Source organism: Carcharodon carcharias, chromosome 20 (assembly GCF_017639515.1).
Source record: "Carcharodon carcharias isolate sCarCar2 chromosome 20, sCarCar2.pri, whole genome shotgun sequence".
NCBI lineage: Eukaryota > Metazoa > Chordata > Chondrichthyes > Lamniformes > Lamnidae > Carcharodon > Carcharodon carcharias.
Genome location: NC_054486.1, coordinates 50,814,616 through 50,831,475, shown reverse-complemented (window position 1 = coordinate 50,831,475; position 16,860 = coordinate 50,814,616). Strand labels below are relative to the sequence as shown.

Genomic DNA, 16,860 nt, shown 5'->3' with positions numbered 1-16,860 from the left:
TCGCGCACTCTCTCCCTCCCTCCCTCCCACTTTCTCGCTCACTCTCTCCCTCCCACCCTCCCTCCCACTTTCTCGCTCACTCTCTCCCTCCCTCCCACTTTCTCGCTCACTCTCTCCCTCCCTCCCTCCCACTTTCTCGCTCACTCTCTCCCTCCCACTTTCTCGCTCACTCTCTCCCTCCCTCCCACTTTCTCGCTCACTCTCTCCCTCCCTCCCACTTTCTCACTCACTCTCTCCCACCCTCCCACTATCTCGCTCACTCTCTCCATCCCTCCCACTTTCTCACTCATTCTCTCTCTCCCTCCCTGCCACTTTCTCACTCACTCTCTCCCTCCCTCCCACTTTCTCACTCACTCTCTCCTTCCCTCCCACTTTCTCACTCACTCTCTATCTCCCTCCCGCTCTCGCTCTTTCTCCCGCTCGCCCGCTCTCGCCCTCTCCATCCCTCCCGCACGCTTTCGCCCTCTCCCTCGCTCACTCACACTTTCTCGCTCCCTCCCACCCTCCCACTTTCTCGCTCACTCTCTCCCTCCCACTTTCTCGCTCACTCTCTCCCTCCCTCCCACTTTCTCGCTCACTCTCTCCCTCCCTCCCACTTTCTCGCTCACTCTCTCCCTCCCTCCCACTTTCTCACTCACTCTCTCCCTCCCTCCCACTTTCTCGCTCACTCTCTCCCTCCCTCCCACTTTCTCGCTCACTCTCTCCCTCCCGCCCTCCGACTTTCTCGCTCACTCTCCCCCTCCCTCCCACTTTCTCGCTCACACTCTCCCTCCCAATTTCTCGCTCACTCTCTCCCTCCCACTTTCTCGCTCACTCTCTCCCTCCCACTTTCTCGCTCACTCTCTCCCTCCCACTTTCTCGCTCACTCTCTCCCTCCCACTTTCTCGCTCACTCTATCCCTCCCTCCCACTTTCTCGCGCACTCTCTCCCTCCCTCCCTCCCACTTTCTCGCTCACTCTCTCCCTCCCTCCCTCCCACTTTCTCGCTCACTCTCTCCCTCCCTCACTCCCACTTCCTCGCTCACTCTCTCCCTCCCTCCCACTTTCTCGCTCACTCTCTCCCTCCCTCCCACTTTCTCACTCACTCTCTCCCACCCTCCCACTATCTCGCTCACTCTCTCCATCCCTCCCACTTTCTCACTCAATCTCTCTCTCCCTTCCTGCCACTTTCTCACTCACTCTCTCCCTCCCTCCCACTTTCTCACTCACTCTCTCCCTCCCTCCCACTTTCTCACTCACTCTCTCCTTCCCTCCCACTTTCTCACTCACTCTCTATCTCCCTCCCGCTCTCGCTCTTTCTCCCGCTCGCCTGCTCTCGCCCTCTCCATCCCTCCCGCACGCTTTCGCCCTCTCCCTCGCTCACTCCCACTTTCTCGCTCACTCCCACCCTCCCTCCCACTTTCTCGCTCACTCTCTCCCTCCCTCCCACATTCTCGCTCACTCTCTCACTCCCTCCCACTTTGTCGCTCACTCTCTCCCTCCCACTTTCTCGCTCACTCTCTCACTCCCTCCCACTTTCTCGCTCACTCTCTCACTCCCTCCCACTTTCTCGCTCACTCTCTCCCTCCCTCCCACTTTCTCCCTCACTCTCTCCCTCCCTCCCACTTTCTCCCTCACTCTCTCCCTCCCTCCCACTTTCTCCCTCACTCTCTCCCTCCCTCCCACTTTCTCCCTCACTCTCTCACTCCCTCCCACTTTCTCCCTCGCTCTCTCCCTCCCTCCCACTTTCTCGCTCGCTCTCTCCCTCCCTCCCAACTTCTCGCTCACTCCCTCCCTCCCTCCCCATTTCTCGCTCACTTCTCTCCTCCCACTTTCTCGCTCACTCTCGCCCTCCCACTTTCTCGCTCACTCTCGCCCTCTCCACTTTCTCGCTCACTCTCGTCGCCCTCACCACTTTCTCGCTCACTCTCGCCCTCCCACTTTCTCGCTCACTCTCCGCCCTCCCACTTTCTCGCTCACTCTCGCCCTCCCACTTTCTCGCTCACTCTCGCCCTCCCACTTTCTCGCTCACTCTCGCCCTCTCCCACTTTCTCGCTCACTCTCGCCCTCCCACTTTCTCGCTCACTCTCGCGCCCTCCCACTTTCTCGCTCACTCTCGCCTCCCACTTTCTCGCTCACTCTCGCCCTCTCCACTTTCTCGCTCACTCTCTCGCCCTCACCACTTTCTCGCTCACTCTCGCCCTCCCACTTTCTCGCTCACTCTCGCCCTCCCACTTTCTCGCTCACTCTCTCGCCCTCCCACTTTCTCGCTCACTCTCGCCCTCTCCACTTTCTCGCTCACTCTCGCCCTCCCACTTTCTCGCTCACTCTCGCCCTCCCACTTTCTCGCTCACTCTCGCCCTCCCACTTTCTCGCTCACTACTCGCCCTCCCACTTTCTCGCTCACTCTCGCCCTCCACTTTCTCGCTCACTCTCCGCCCTCCCACTTTCTCGCTCACTCCCTCCCTCCCACTTCTCGCTCACTCCCTCCCTCCCACTTTCTCGCTCACTCCCTCCCTCCCACTTTCTCGCTCACTCTCTCCCTCCTTCCCACCTTCTTGCTCACTCCTCCCTCCCTCCCACTTTCTCGCTCACTCTCTCACTCCCTCCCACTTTCTCGGTCACTCTCTCCCTCTCTCCCACTTTCTCGCACACTCTCTCCCTCCCTCCCACTTTCTCGCACACTCTCTCCCTCCCTCCCACTTTCTCGCTCACTCTCTCCCTCCCTCCCACTTTCTCGCTCACTCTCTCCCTCCCACTTTATCGCTCACTCTCTCCCTCCCTCCCAATTTCTCGCTCACTCTCTCCCTCCCACTTTATCGCTCACTCTCTCCCTCCCTCCCACTTTCTCGCACACTCTCTCCCTCCCACTTTCTCACTCACTCCCTCCCGCCATCCCACTTTCTCACTCACTGTCTCCCACTTTCTCGCTCACTCTCTCCCTCCCTCCCACTTTCACGCTCACTCTCTCCCTCCCTTCCTCCCACATTATCGCTCACTCTATCCCTCCCTCCCACTTTCTCGCTCACTCTCTCCCTCACTCCCTCCCACTTTCTCGCTCACTCTCTCCCTCCCACTTTCTCGCTCACTCTCTCCCTCCCTCCCACTTTCTCGCTCACTCTCTCCCTCCCTCCCACTTTCTCGCTCACTCTCTCCCTCCCTCCCACTTTCTCGCTCTCTCACACCCTCCCACTTTCTCGCTTACTCTCTCCATCCCTCCCACTTTCTCGCTCACTCTCTCCATCCCTCCCACTTTCTCGCTCACTCTCTCCCTCCCACTTTATCGCTCACTACCTCCCTCCCACTTGCTCGCTCACTCTCTCCCTCCCTCCCACTTTCTCGCTCACTCTCTCCCTCCCTCCCACTTTCTCGCTCACTCTCTCCCTGCCTCCCACTTTCTCGCTCGCTCTCTCCCTGCCTCCCACTTTCTCGCTCGCTCTCTCCCTGCCTCCCACTTTCTCGCTCGCTCTCTCCCTGCCTCCCAATTCTCGCTCGCTCTCTCCCTGCCTCCCACTTTCTCGCTCGCTCTCTCCCTGCCCTCCCACTTTCACGCTCGCTCTCTCCCTCCCTCCCACTTTCTCGCTCGCTCTCTCCTCTCCCTCTCGCTCGCCACTTTCTCGCTCGCTCTCACCCTCCCTCCACTTTCTCGCTCGCTCACTCTCTCCCTCCCACTTTCTCGCTCTCTCTCCCTCCATCCCACTTTCTCACTCACTCTCTCCCTCCCAGTTTCTCGCTCACTCTCTCCCTCCCTCCCACTTTCCTCGCGCACCTCTCTCCCTCCCTCCCTCCCACTTTCTCGCTCACTCTCTCCCTCCCTCCCTCCCACTTTCTCGCTCACTCTCTCCCTCCCTCCCACTTTCTCGCTCACTCTCTCCCTCCCTCCCTCCCACTTTCTCGCTCACTCTCTCCCTCCCACTTTCTCGCTCACTCTCTCCCTCCCTCCCACTTTCTCGCTCACTCTCTCCCTCCCTCCCACTTTCTCACTCACTCTCTCCCACCCTCCCACTATCTCGCTCCACTCTCTCCATCCCTCCCACTTTCTCACTCATTCTCTCCCTCCCTCCCACTTTCTCGCTCGCTCTCTCCCTCCCTCCCTCTTTCTCGCTCGCTCTCTCCCTCCCTCCCACTTTCTCGCTCGCTCTCTCCCTCCCTCCCACTTTCTCGCTCGCTCCCTCCCTCCCTCCCACTTTCTCGCTCGCTCCCCCCCACTTTCTCGCTCGCACCCTCCCTCCCTCCCACTTTCTCGCTCACTCCCTCCCTCCCACTTTCTCGCTCGCTCCCTCCCACTTTCTCGCTCGCCTCCCTCCCTCCCTCCCACTATCTCGCTCGCTCCCTCCCTCCCTCCCTCCCACTATCTCGCTCGCTCCCTCCCTCCCTTCCACTTTCTCGCTCGCTCCCTCCCTACCTCCCACTTTCTCACTCACTCTCACCCTCCCTCCCACTTTCTCGCTCACTCTCTCCCTCCCGCCCTCCGACTTTCTCGCTCACTCTCCCCCTCCCTCCCACTTTCTCGCTCACTCTCTCCCTCCCACTTTCTCGCTCACTCTCTCCCTCCCACTTTCTCGCTCACTCTCTCCCTCCCACTTTCTCGCTCACTCTCTCCCTCCCACTTTCTCGCTCACTCTCTCCCTCCCACTTTCTCGCTCACTCTCTCCCTCCCACTTTCTCGCTCACTCTCTCCCTCCCACTTTCTCGCTCACTCTCTCCCTCCCACTTTCTCGCTCACTCTCTCCCTCCCACTTTCTCGCTCACTCTCTCCCCTCCCACTTTCTCGCTCACTCCCTCCCTCCCTCCCAATTTCTCGCTCACTCTCTCTCTCCCTCCCTCCCACTTTCTCGCTCACTCTCTCCCTCCCTCCCACTTTCTCGCTCACTCTCTCCCTCCCTCCCAATTTCTCGCTCACTCTCTCCCTCCCTCCCACTTTCTCGCTCACTCTCTCCCTCCCTCCCACTTTCTCGCTCACTCTCTCCCTCCCTCCCACTTTCTCGCTCACTCTCTCCCTCCCTCCCCACTTTCTCGCTCACTCTCTCACTCCCTCCCACTTTCTCGCTCACTCTCTCCCTCCCTCCCACTTTCTCTCTCACTCTCTCCCTCCCTCCCACTTTCTCGCTCGCTCTCTCCCTCCCTCCCACTTTCTCGCTCGCTCTCTCCCTGCCTCCCACTTTCTCGCTCGCTCTCTCCCTCCCTCCCACTTTCTCCCTCGCTCTCTCCCTCCCTCCCACTTTCTCGCTCGCTCTCTCCCTCCCTCCCACTTTCTCGCTCGCTCTCTCCCTCCCTCCCACTTTCTCGCTCGCTCACTCTCTCCCTCCCACTTTCTCGCTCACTCTCTCCCTCCATCCCACTTTCTCACTCACTCTCTCCCTGCCTCCCACTTTCTCGCTCGCTCTCTCCCTGCTCCCACTTTCTCGCTCGCTCTCTCCCTGCCTCCCCACTTTCTCGCTCGCTCTCTCCCTGCCTCCCACTTTCTCGCTCGCTCTCTCCCTGCCTCCCACTTTCTCGCTCGCTCTCTCCCTGCCTCCCACTTTCTCGCTCGCTCTCTCCCTGCCTCCCACTTTCTCGCTCGCTCTCTCCCTGCCTCCCACTTCTCTCGCTCGCTCTCTCCCTGCCTCCCACTTTCCTCGCTCGCTCTCTCCCTGCCTCCCACTTTCTCGCTCGCTCTCTCCCTCCCTCCCGCTTTCTCGCTCGCGCTCACCCTCCCTCCCACTTTCTCGCTCGCGCTCTCCCTCCCTCCCACTTTCTCGCTCGCTCTCTCCCTCCCTCCCACTATCTCGCTCGCTCTCTCCCTCCCTCCCACTTTCTCGCTCGCGCTCTCCCTCCCTCCCACTTTCTCGCTCGCTCTATCCCTCCCTCCCACTTTCTCATCGCGCTCTCCCTCCCTCCCACTTTCTCGCTCGCTCTCTCCCTCCCCCTCCCACTTTCTCGCTCGCGCTCTCCCTCCCTCCCACTTTCTCGCTCGCTCTCTCCCTCCCTCCCACTATCTCGCTCGCTCTCTCTCCCTCCCTCCCACTTTCTCGCTCGCTCTCTCCCTGCCTACCACTTTCTCGCTCGCTCTCTCCCTGCCTCCCACTTTCTCGCTCGCTCTCTCCCTCTCTCCCACTTTCTCGCTCTCTCTCTCCCTCCCTCCCACTTTCTCGCTCGCTCTCTCCCTGCCTCCCACTTTCTCGCTCGCTCTCTCCCTGCCTCCCACTTTCTCGCTCGCTCTCTCGCTGCCTCCCACTTTCTCGCTCGCTCTCTCCCTGCCTCCCACTTTCTCGCTCGCTCTCTCCCTGCCTCCCACTTTCTCGCTCGCTCTCTCCCTGCCTCCCACTTTCTCGCTCGCTCTCTCCCTGCCTCCCACTTTCTCGCTCGCTCTCTCCCTGCCTCCCAATTTCTCGCTCGCTCTCTCCCTGCCTCCCACTTTCTCGCTCGCTCTCTCCCTCCCTCCCACTTTCTCGCTCGCTCTCTCTCCCTCCCTCCCACTTTCTCGCTCGCTCTCTCCCTCCCTCCCACTTTCTCGCTCGCTTCTCACCCACCCTCCCACTTTCTCGCTCGCTCACTCTCTCCCTCCCACTTTCTCTCGCTCTCTCTCCCTCCATCCCACTTTCTCACTCACTCTCTCCCTCCCAGTTTCTCGCTCACTCTCTCCCTCCCTCCCACTTTCTCGCGCACTCTCTCCCCTCCCTCCCCTCCCACTTTCTCGCTCACTCTCTCCCTCCCACCCTCCCTCCCACTTTCTCGCTCACTCTCTCCCTCCCTCCCACTTTTCTCGCTCACTCTCTCCCTCCCTCCCTCCCACTTTCTCGCTCACTCTCTCCCCTCCCACTTTCTCGCTCACTCTCTCCCTCCCTCCCACTTTCTCGCTCACTCTCTCCCTCCCTCCACTTTCTCACTCACTCTCTCCCACCCTCCCACTATCTCGCTCACTCTCTCCATCCCTCCCACTTTCTCACTCATTCTCTCTCTCCCTCCCTGCCACTTTCTCACTCACTCTCTCCCTCCCTCCCACTTTCTCACTCACTCTCTCCTTCCCTCCCACTTTCTCACTCACTCTCTCCTTCCCTCCCACTTTCTCACTCACTCTCTATCTCCCTCCCGCTCTCGCTCTTTCTCCCGCTCGCCCGCTCTCGCCCTCTCCATCCCTCCCGCACGCTTTCGCCCTCTCCCTCGCTCACTCCCACTTTCTCGCTCCCTCCCACCCTCCCACTTTCTCGCTCACTCTCTCCCTCCCACTTTCTCGCTCACTCTCTCCCTCCCTCCCACTTTCTCGCTCACTCTCTCCCTCCCTCCCTCCCCAATTTCTCGATCACTCTCTCACTCCCTCCCTCCCAATTTCTCACTCACACTCTCCCTCCCCAACCACTTTCTCGCTCAGACCCTCCCACCCTCCAACTTTCTCGCTCACTCTCTCCCTCCCTCCCACTTTCTCGCTCACTCTCTCCCTCGAGCCCTCCGACTTTCTCGCTCACTCTCCCCCTCCCTCCCACTTTCTCGCTCACACTCTCCCTCCCAATTTCTCGCTCACTCTCTCCCTCCCACTTTCTCGCTCACTCTCTCCCTCCCACTTTCTCGCTCACTCTCTCCCTCCCACTTTCTCGCTCACTCTCTCCCTCCCACTTTCTCGCTCACTCTATCCCTCCCTCCCACTTTCTCGCGCACTCTCTCCCTCCCTCCCTCCCACTTTCTCGCTCACTCTCTCCCTCCCTCCCTCCCACTTTCTCGCTCACTCTCTCCCTCCCTCACTCCCACTTCCTCGCTCACTCTCTCCCTCCCTCCCACTTTCTCGCTCACTCTCTCCCTCCCTCCCACTTTCTCACTCACTCTCTCCCACCCTCCCACTATCTCGCTCACTCTCTCCATCCCTCCCACTTTCTCACTCATTCTCTCTCTCCCTTCCTGCCACTTTCTCACTCACTCTCTCCCTCCCTCCCACTTTCTCACTCACTCTCTCCCTCCCTCCCACTTTCTCACTCACTCTCTCCTTCCCTCCCACTTTCTCACTCACTCTCTATCTCCCTCCCGCTCTCGCTCTTTCTCCCGCTCGCCCGCTCTCGCCCTCTCCATCCCTCCCGCACGCTTTCGCCCTCTCCCTCGCTCACTCCCACTTTCTCGCTCACTCCCACCCTCCCTCCCACTTTCTCGCTCACTCTCTCCCTCCCTCCCACATTCTCGCTCACTCTCTCACTCCCTCCCACTTTTGTCGCTCACTCTCTCCCTCCCACTTTCTCGCTCACTCTCCCACTCCCTCCCACTTTCTCGCTCACTCTCTCACTCCCTCCCACTTTCTCCCTCACTCTCTCCCTCCCTCCCACTTTCTCCCTCACTCTCTCCCTCCCTCCCACTTTCTCCCTCACTCTCTCCCTCCCTCCCACTTTCTCCCTCACTCTCTCCCTCCCTCCCACTTTCTCCCTCACTCTCTCACTCCCTCCCACTTTCTCCCTCGCTCTCTCCCTCCCTCCCACTTTCTCGCTCGCTCTCTCCCTCCCTCCCAACTTCTCGCTCACTCCCTCCCTCCCTCCCCATTTCTCGCTCACTCTCTCCCTCCCACTTTCTCGCTCACTCTCGCCCTCCCACTTTCTCGCTCACTCTCGCCCTCCCACTTTCTCGCTCACTCTCGCCCTCCCACTTTCTCGCTCACTCTCGCCCTCCCACTTTCTCGCTCACTCTCGCCCCTCCCACTTTCTCGCTCTCTCTCTCGCCCTCCCACTTTCTCGCTCACTCTCGCCCTCCCACTTTCTCGCTCACTCTCGCCCTCCCACTTTCTCGCTCACTCTCGCCCTCCCACTTTCTCGCTCACTCTCGCCCTCCCACTTTCTCGCTCACTCTCGCCCTCCCACTTTCTCGCTCACTCTCGCCTCCTCCCACTTTCTCGCTCACTTCTCGCTCCTCCCACTTTCTCGCTCACTCTCGCCCTCCCACTTTCTCGCTCACTCTCGCCCTCCCACTTTCTCGCTCACTCTCGCCCCTCCCACTTTCTCGCTCACTCTCGCCCTCCCACTTTCTCGCTCACTCTCGCCCTCCCACTTTCTCGCTCACTCCCTCCCTCCCACTTTCTCGCTCACTCCCTCCCTCCCACTTTCTCGCTCACTCCCTCCCTCCCACTTTCTCGCTCACTCTCTCCCTCCTTCCCACCTTCTCGCTCACTCCCTCCCTCCCTCCCACTTTCTCGCTCACTCTCTCACTCCCTCCCACTTTTCTCGGTCACTCTCTCCCTCTCCTCCCACTTTCTCGCACACTCTCTCCCTCCCTCCCACTTTCCTCGCACACTCTCTCCCTCCCTCCCACTTTCTCGCTCACTCTCTCCCTCCCTCCCACTTTCCTCGCTCACTCTCTCCCTCCCACTTTCTCGCTCACTCTCTCCCTCCCTCCCCAATTTCTCGCTCACTCTCTCCCTCCCACTTTATCGCTCACTCTCTCCCTCCCTCCCACTTTCTCGCACACTCTCTCCCTCCCACTTTCTCACTCACTCCCTCCCGCAATCCCACTTTCTCGCTCACTGTCTCCCTCCCACTTTCTCGCTCACTCTCTCCCTCCCTCCCACTTTCACGCTCACTCTCTCCCTCCCTTCCTCCCACATTATCGCTCACTCTATCCCTCCCTCCCACTTTCTCGCTCACTCTCTCCCTCACTCCCTCCCACTTTCTCGCTCACTCTCTTCCTCCCACTTTCTCGCTCACTCTCTCCCTCCCTCCCACTTTCTCGCTCACTCTCTCCCTCCCTCCCACTTTCTCGCTCACTCTCTCCCTCCCTCCCACTTTCTCGCTCTCTCACACCCTCCCACTTTCTCGCTTACTCTCTCCATCCCTCCCACTTTCTCGCTCACTCTCTCCATCCCTCCCACTTTCTCGCTCACTCTCTCCCTCCCACTTTATCGCTCACTACCTCCCTCCCACATGCTCGCTCACTCTCTCCCTCCCTCCCTCCCAATTTCTCGCTCACTCTCTCCCTCCCTCCCACTTTCTCGCTCACTCTCTCCCTCCCTCCCCACTTTCTCGCTCACTCTCTCCCTCCCTCCCCACTTTCTCGCTCCACTCTCTCCCTCCCTCCCACTTTCTCGCTCACTCTCTCCCTCCCACTTTCTCGCTCACTCTATCCCTCCCTCCCCACTTTCTCGCGCACTCTCTCCCTCCCTCCCTCCCACTTTCCTCGCTCACTCCTCTCCCTCCCTCCCACTTTCTCGCTCACTCTCTCCCTCCCTCACTCCCACTTTCTCGCTCACTCTCTCCCTCCCTCCCACTTTCTCGCTCACTCTCTCCCTCCCTCCCACTTTCTCGCTCACTCTCTCCCACCCTCCCACTATCTCGCTCACTCTCTCCATCCCTCCCACTTTCTCACTCATTCTCTCTCTCCCTCCCTGCCACTTTCTCACTCACTCTCTCCCTCCCCTCCCACTTTCTCACTCACTCTCTCCTTCCCTCCCACTTTCTCACTCACTCTCTATCTCCCTCCCGCTCTCGCTCTTTCTCCCGCTCGCCCGCTCTCGCCCTCTTCCATCCCTCCCGCACGCTTTCGCCCTCTCCCTCGCTCACGTCCCACTTTCTCGCTCACTCCCACCCTCCCTCCCACTTTCTCGCTCACTCTCTCCCTCCCTCCCACATTCTCGCTCACTCTCTCACTCCCTCCCACTTTGTCGCTCACTCTCTCCCTCCCACTTTCCTCGCTCACCTCTCCCACTCCCTCCCACTTTCTCGCTCACTCTCTCACTCCCTCCCACTTTCTCCCTCACTCTCTCCCTCCCTCCCACTTTCTCCCTCACTCTCTCCCTCCCTCCCACTTTCTCCCTCACTCTCTCCCTCCCTCCCACTTTCTCCCTCACTCTCTCCCTCCCTCCCACTTTCTCCCTCACTCTCTCCCTCCCTCCCACTTTCTCCCTCACTCTCTCCCTCCCTCCCACTTTCTCCCTCACTCTCTCACTCCCTCCCACTTTCTCCCTCACTCTCTCACTCCCTCCCACTTTCTCCCTCACTCTCTCCCTCGCTCCCACCTTCTCGCTCGCTCTCTCCCTCCCTCCCAACTTCTCGCTCACTCCCTCCCTCCCTCCCCATTTCTCGCTCACTCTCTCCCTCCCACTTTCTCGCTCACCTCTCGCCCTCCCACTTTCTCGCTCACTCTCGCCCTCCCACTTTCTCGCTCACTCTCGCCCTCCCACTTTCTCGCTCACTCTCGCCCTCCCACTTTCTCGCTCACTCTCGCCCTCCCACTTTCTCGCTCACTCTCGCCCTCCCACTTTCTCGCTCACTCTCGCCCTCCCACTTTCTCGCTCACTCTCGCCCTCCCACTTTCTCGCTCACTCTCGCCCTCCCACTTTCTCGCTCACTCTCGCCCTCCCACTTTCTCGCTCACTCTCGCCCTCCCACTTTCTCGCTCACTCTCGCCCTCCCACTTTCTCGCTCACTCTCGCCCTCCCACTTTCTCGCTCACTCTCGCTCTCTCCTCCACTTTCTCGCTCACTCTCGCCCTCCCACTTTCTCGCTCACTCTCGCCCTCCCACTTTCTCGCTCACTCTCGCCCCCTCCCACTTTCTCGCTCACTCTCGCCCCTCCCACTTTCTCGCTCACTCTCGCCCTCCCACTTTCTCGCTCACTCTCGCCCTCCCACTTTCTCGCTCACTCTCGCCCTCCCACCTTTCTCGCTCACTCTCGCCCTCCCACTTTCTCGCTCACTCCCTCCCTCCCACTTTCTCGCTCACTCCCTCCCTCCCACTTTCTCGCTCACTCCCTCCCTCCCACATTCTCGCTCACTCCCTCCCTCCCACATTCTCGCTCACTCTCTCCCTCCTTCCCACCTTCTTGCTCACTCCCTCCCTCCCTCCCTCCCACTTTCTCGCTCACTCTCTCACTCCCTCCCACTTTCTCGGTCACTCTCTCCCTCTCTCCCACTTTCTCGCACACTCTCTCCCTCCCTCCCACTTTCTCGCACACTCTCTCCCTCCCTCCCACTTTCTCGCTCACTCTCTCCCTCCCTCCCACTTTCTCGCTCACTCTCTCCCTCCCTCCCACTTTCTCGCTCACTCTCTCCCTCCCACTTTCTCGCTCACTCTCTCCCTCCCTCCCACTTTCTCGCTCACTCTCTCCCTCCCACTTTATCGCTCACTCTCTCCCTCCCTCCTACTTTCTCGCACACTCTCTCCCTCCCACTTTCTCACTCACTCCCTCCCTCCATCCCACTTTCTCGCTCACTGTCTCCCTCCCACTTTCTCGCTCACTTTCTCCCTCCCTCCCACTTTCACGCTCACTCTCTCCCTCCCTTCCTCCCACATTATCGCTCACTCTATCCCTCCCTCCCACTTTCTCGCTCACTCTCTCCCTCACTCCCTCCCACTTTCTCGCTCACTCTCTCCCTCCCACTTTCTCGCTCACTCTCTCCCTCCCTCCCTCCCAATTTCTCGCTCACTCTCTCCCTCCCTCCCACTTTCTCGCGCACTACCTCCCTCCCACTTGCTCGCTCACTCTCTCCCTTCCTCCCTCCCAATTTCTCGCTCACTCTCTCCCTCCCTCCCAATTTCTCGCTCACTCTCTCCCTCCCTCCCTCCCACTTTCTCGCTCACTCTCTCCCTCCCTCCCACTTTCCTCGCTCACTCTCTCCCTCCCTCCCACTTTCTCGCTCACTCTCTCCCTCCCTCCCACTTTCTCGCTCACTCTCTCCCTCCCTCCCACTTTCTCGCTCACTCTCTCCCTCCCTCCCAATTTCTCGCTCACTCTCTCCCTCCCTCCCACTTTCTCGCTCACTCTCTCCCTCGCTCCCACTTTCTCGCTCGCTCCCTCCCTCGCTCCCACTTTCTCGCTCGCTCCCTCCCTCCCTCCCACTTTCTCGCTCATTCCCTCCCTCCCTCCCCATTTCTCGCTCACTCTCTCCCTCCCACTTTCTCGCTCACTCTCGCCCTCCCACTTTCTCGCTCACACTCGCCCTCCCACTTTCTCGCTCACTCCCTCCCTCCCACTTTCACGCTCACTCTCTCCCTCCCTCCCTCCCACATTATCGCTCACACTCTCCCTCCCTCCCACTTTCTCGCTCACTCTCTCCCTCACTCCCTCCCACTTTCTCGCTCACTCTCTCCCTCCCACTTTCTCGCTCACTCTCTCCCTCCCACTTTCTCGCTCACTCTCTCCCTCCCTCCCACTTTCTTGCTCACTCTCTCCCTCCCTCCCACTTTCTCGCTCACTCTCTCCCACCCTCCCACTTTCTCGCTCACTCTCTCCATCCCTCCCACTTTCTCGCTCACTCTCTCCATCCCTCCCACTTTATCGCTCACTACCTCCCTCCCACTTTCTCGCTCACTCTCGCCCTCCCACTTTCTCGCTCACTCTCGCCCTCCCACTTTCTCGCTCACTCTCGCCCTCCCACTTTCTCGCTCACTCTCGCCCTCCCACTTTCTCGCTCACTCTCGCCCTCCCACTTTCTCGCTCACTCCCTCCCTCCCTCCTTCTCGCTCACTCCCTCCCTCCCACTTTCTCGCTCACTCCCTCCCTCCCACATTCTCGCTCACTCCCTCCCTCCCACATTCTCGCTCACTCTCTCCCTCCTTCCCACCTTCTTGCTCACTCCCTCCCTCCCTCCCTCCCACTTTCTCGCTCACTCTCTCACTCCCTCCCACTTTCTCGGTCACTCTCTCCCTCTCTCCCACTTTCTCGCACACTCTCTCCCTCCCTCCCACTTTCTCGCACACTCTCTCCCTCCCTCCCACTTTCTCGCTCACTCTCTCCCTCCCTCCCACTTTCTCGCTCACTCTCTCCCTCCCACTTTCTCGCTCACTCTCTCCCTCCCTCCCACTTTCTCGCTCACTCTCTCCCTCCCACTTTATCGCTCACTCTCTCCCTCCCTCCTACTTTCTCGCTCACTCTCTCCCTCCCACTTTCTCACTCACTCCCTCCCTCCATCCCACTTTCTCGCTCACTGTCTCCCTCCCACTTTCTCGCTCACTTTCTCCCTCCCTCCCACTTTCACGCTCACTCTCTCCCTCCCTTCCTCCCACATTATCGCTCACTCTATCCCTCCCTCCCACTTTCTCGCTCACTCTCTCCCTCACTCCCTCCCACTTTCTCGCTCACTCTCTCCCTCCCACTTTCTCGCTCACTCTCTCCCTCCCTCCCTCCCAATTTCTCGCTCACTCTCTCCCTCCCTCCCACTTTCTCGCGCACTACCTCCCTCCCACTTGCTCGCTCACTCTCTCCCTCCCTCCCTCCCAATTTCTCGCTCACTCTCTCCCTCCCTCCCAATTTCTCGCTCACTCTCTCCCTCCCTCCCTCCCACTTTCTCGCTCACTCTCTCCCTCCCTCCCACTTTCTCGCTCACTCTCTCCCTCCCTCCCACTTTCTCGCTCACTCTCTCCCTCCCTCCCACTTTCTCGCTCACTCTCTCCCTCCCTCCCACTTTCTCGCTCACTCTCTCCCTCCCTCCCAATTTCTCGCTCACTCTCTCCCTCCCTCCCACTTTCTCGCTCACTCTCTCCCTCGCTCCCACTTTCTCGCTCGCTCCCTCCCTCGCTCCCACTTTCTCGCTCGCTCCCTCCCTCCCTCCCACTTTCTCGCTCATTCCCTCCCTCCCTCACCATTTCTCGCTCACTCTCTCCCTCCCACTTTCTCGCTCACTCTCGCCCTCCCACTTTCTCGCTCACACTCGCCCTCCCACTTTCTCGCTCACTCTCTCCCTCCCACTTTCACGCTCACTCTCTCCCTCCCTCCCTCCCACATTATCGCTCACACTCCTCCCTCCCTCCCACTTTCTCGCTCACTCTCTCCCTCACTCCCTCCCACTTTCTCGCTCACTCTCTCCCTCCCACTTTCTCGCTCACTCTCTCCCTCCCACTTTCTCGCTCACTCTCTCCCTCCCTCCCACTTTCTTGCTCACTCTCTCCCTCCCTCCCACTTTCTCGCTCACTCTCTCCCACCCTCCCACTTTCTCGCTCACTCTCTCCATCCCTCCCACTTTCTCGCTCACTCTCTCCATCCCTCCCACTTTATCGCTCACTACCTCCCTCCCACTTTCTCGCTCACTCTCTCGCTCCCTCCCTCCCAATTTCTCGCTCACTCTCTCCCTCCCTCCCACTTTCTCGCTCACTCTCTCCCTCCCTCCCACTTTCTCGCTCACTCTCTCCCTCCCTCCCACTTTCTCGCTCACTCTCTCCCTCCCTCCCACTTTCTCGCTCACTCTCTCCCTCCCTCCCACTTTCTCGCTCACTCTCTCCCTCCCTCCCACTTTCTCGCTCACTCTCTCCCTCCCTCCCACTTTCTCGCTCACTCTCTCCCTCCCTCCCACTTTCTCGCTCACTCTCTCCCTCCCTCCCACTTTCTCGCTCACTCTCTCCCTCCCTCCCACTTTCTCGCTCACTCTCTCCCTCCCTCCCACTTTCTCGCTCACTCTCTCCGTCCCTCCCACTTTCTCGCTCACTCTCTCCGTCCCTCCCACTTTCTCGCTCACTCTCTCCCTCCCTCCCACTTTCTCGCTCACTCTCTCCCTCCCTCCCACTTTCTCGCTCACTCTGTCCCTCCCTCCCACTTTCTCGCTCACTCTGTCCCTCCCTCCCACTTTCTCGCTCACTCTCTCCCTCCCTCCCACTTTCTCGCTCACTCTCTCCCTCCCTCCCACTTTCTCGCTCACTCTCTCCCTCCCTCCCACTTTCTCGCTCACTCTCTCCCTCCCTCCCACTTTCTCGCTCACTCTCTCCCTCCCTCCCACTTTCTCGCTCACTCTCTCCCTCCCTCCCACTTTCTCGCTCACTCTCTCCCTCCCTCCCACTTTCTCGCTCACTCTCTCCCTCCCTCCCACTTTCTCGCTCACTCTCTCCCTCCCTCCCACTTTCTCGCTCACTCTCTCCCTCCCTCCCACTTTCTCGCTCACTCTCTCCCTCCCTCCCACTTTCTCGCTCACTCTCTCCCTCCCTCCCACTTTCTCGCTCACTCTCTCCCTCCCTCCCACTTTCTCGCTCACTCTCTCCCTCCTTCCCACTTTCTCGCTCACTCTCACCCTCCCTCCCACTTTCTCGCTCACTCTCTCCCCTCCCACCCACTTTCTCGCTCACTCTCTCCCTCCCTCCCACTTTCTCGCTCACTCTCGCTCCCTCCCACTTTCTCGCTCACTCTCTCCCTCCCTCCCACTTTCTCGCTCACTCTCTCCCTCCCTCCCACTTTCTCGCTCACTCTCTCCCTCCCTCCCACTTTCTCGCTCACTCTCTCCCTCCCTCCCACTTTCTCGCTCACTCTCTCCCTCCCTCCCACTTTCTCGCTCACTCTCCCTCCCTCCCACTTTCTCGCTCACTCTCTCCCTCCCACCCACTTTCTCGCTCACTCTCTCCCTCCCTCCCACTTTCTCGCTCACTCTCTCCCTCACTCCCTCCCACTTTCTCGCTCACTCTCTCCCTCCATCCCACTTTCTCGCTCACTCTCCTCCCTCCCACTTTCTCGCGCACGCTCTCCGTCCCTCCCACTTTCTAGCTCACTCTCTCCATCCCTCCCTCCCACTTTCTCGCTCACTCTCCCTCCCTGCCACTTTCTCGCTCACTCTCTCCCTCCCTGCCACTTTCTCGCTCACTCTCTCCCTCCCTGCCACCTTCTCGCTCACTCCCTCCCTCCCACCTTCTCGCTCACTCTCTCCCTCCCTCCCACTTTCTCGCTCACTCTCTCCCTCCCTCCCACTTTCTCGCTCACTCTCTCCCTCCCTCCCACATTCTCGCTCACTCTCTCCCTCCCTCCCACTTTCGCGCTCACTCTCTCCCTCCCTCCCTATTTCTCGCTCACTCTCTCCCTCCCTCCCACTTTCGCGCTCACTCTCTCCCTCCCACTTTCTCGCTCACTCTCTCCCTCCCTCCCACTTTCTCGCTCACTCTCTCCCTCTCTCCCACTTTCTCGCTCACTCTCTCCCTCCCTCCCACTTTCTCGCTCACTCTCTCCCTCCCTCCCACTTTCTCGCT

The 16,860-nt window shown here is 60.0% G+C and overlaps 1 protein-coding gene across 2 annotated transcripts in view; it reads right to left on the bottom strand.

The window, feature by feature from the left end:
• The window catches only part of trappc6b (trafficking protein particle complex subunit 6B), a 116,079-nt gene that overhangs the window by 50,746 nt on the left and 48,473 nt on the right, over window positions 1–16,860 (bottom strand). The gene's annotated exons all lie outside the window — the stretch shown is intronic.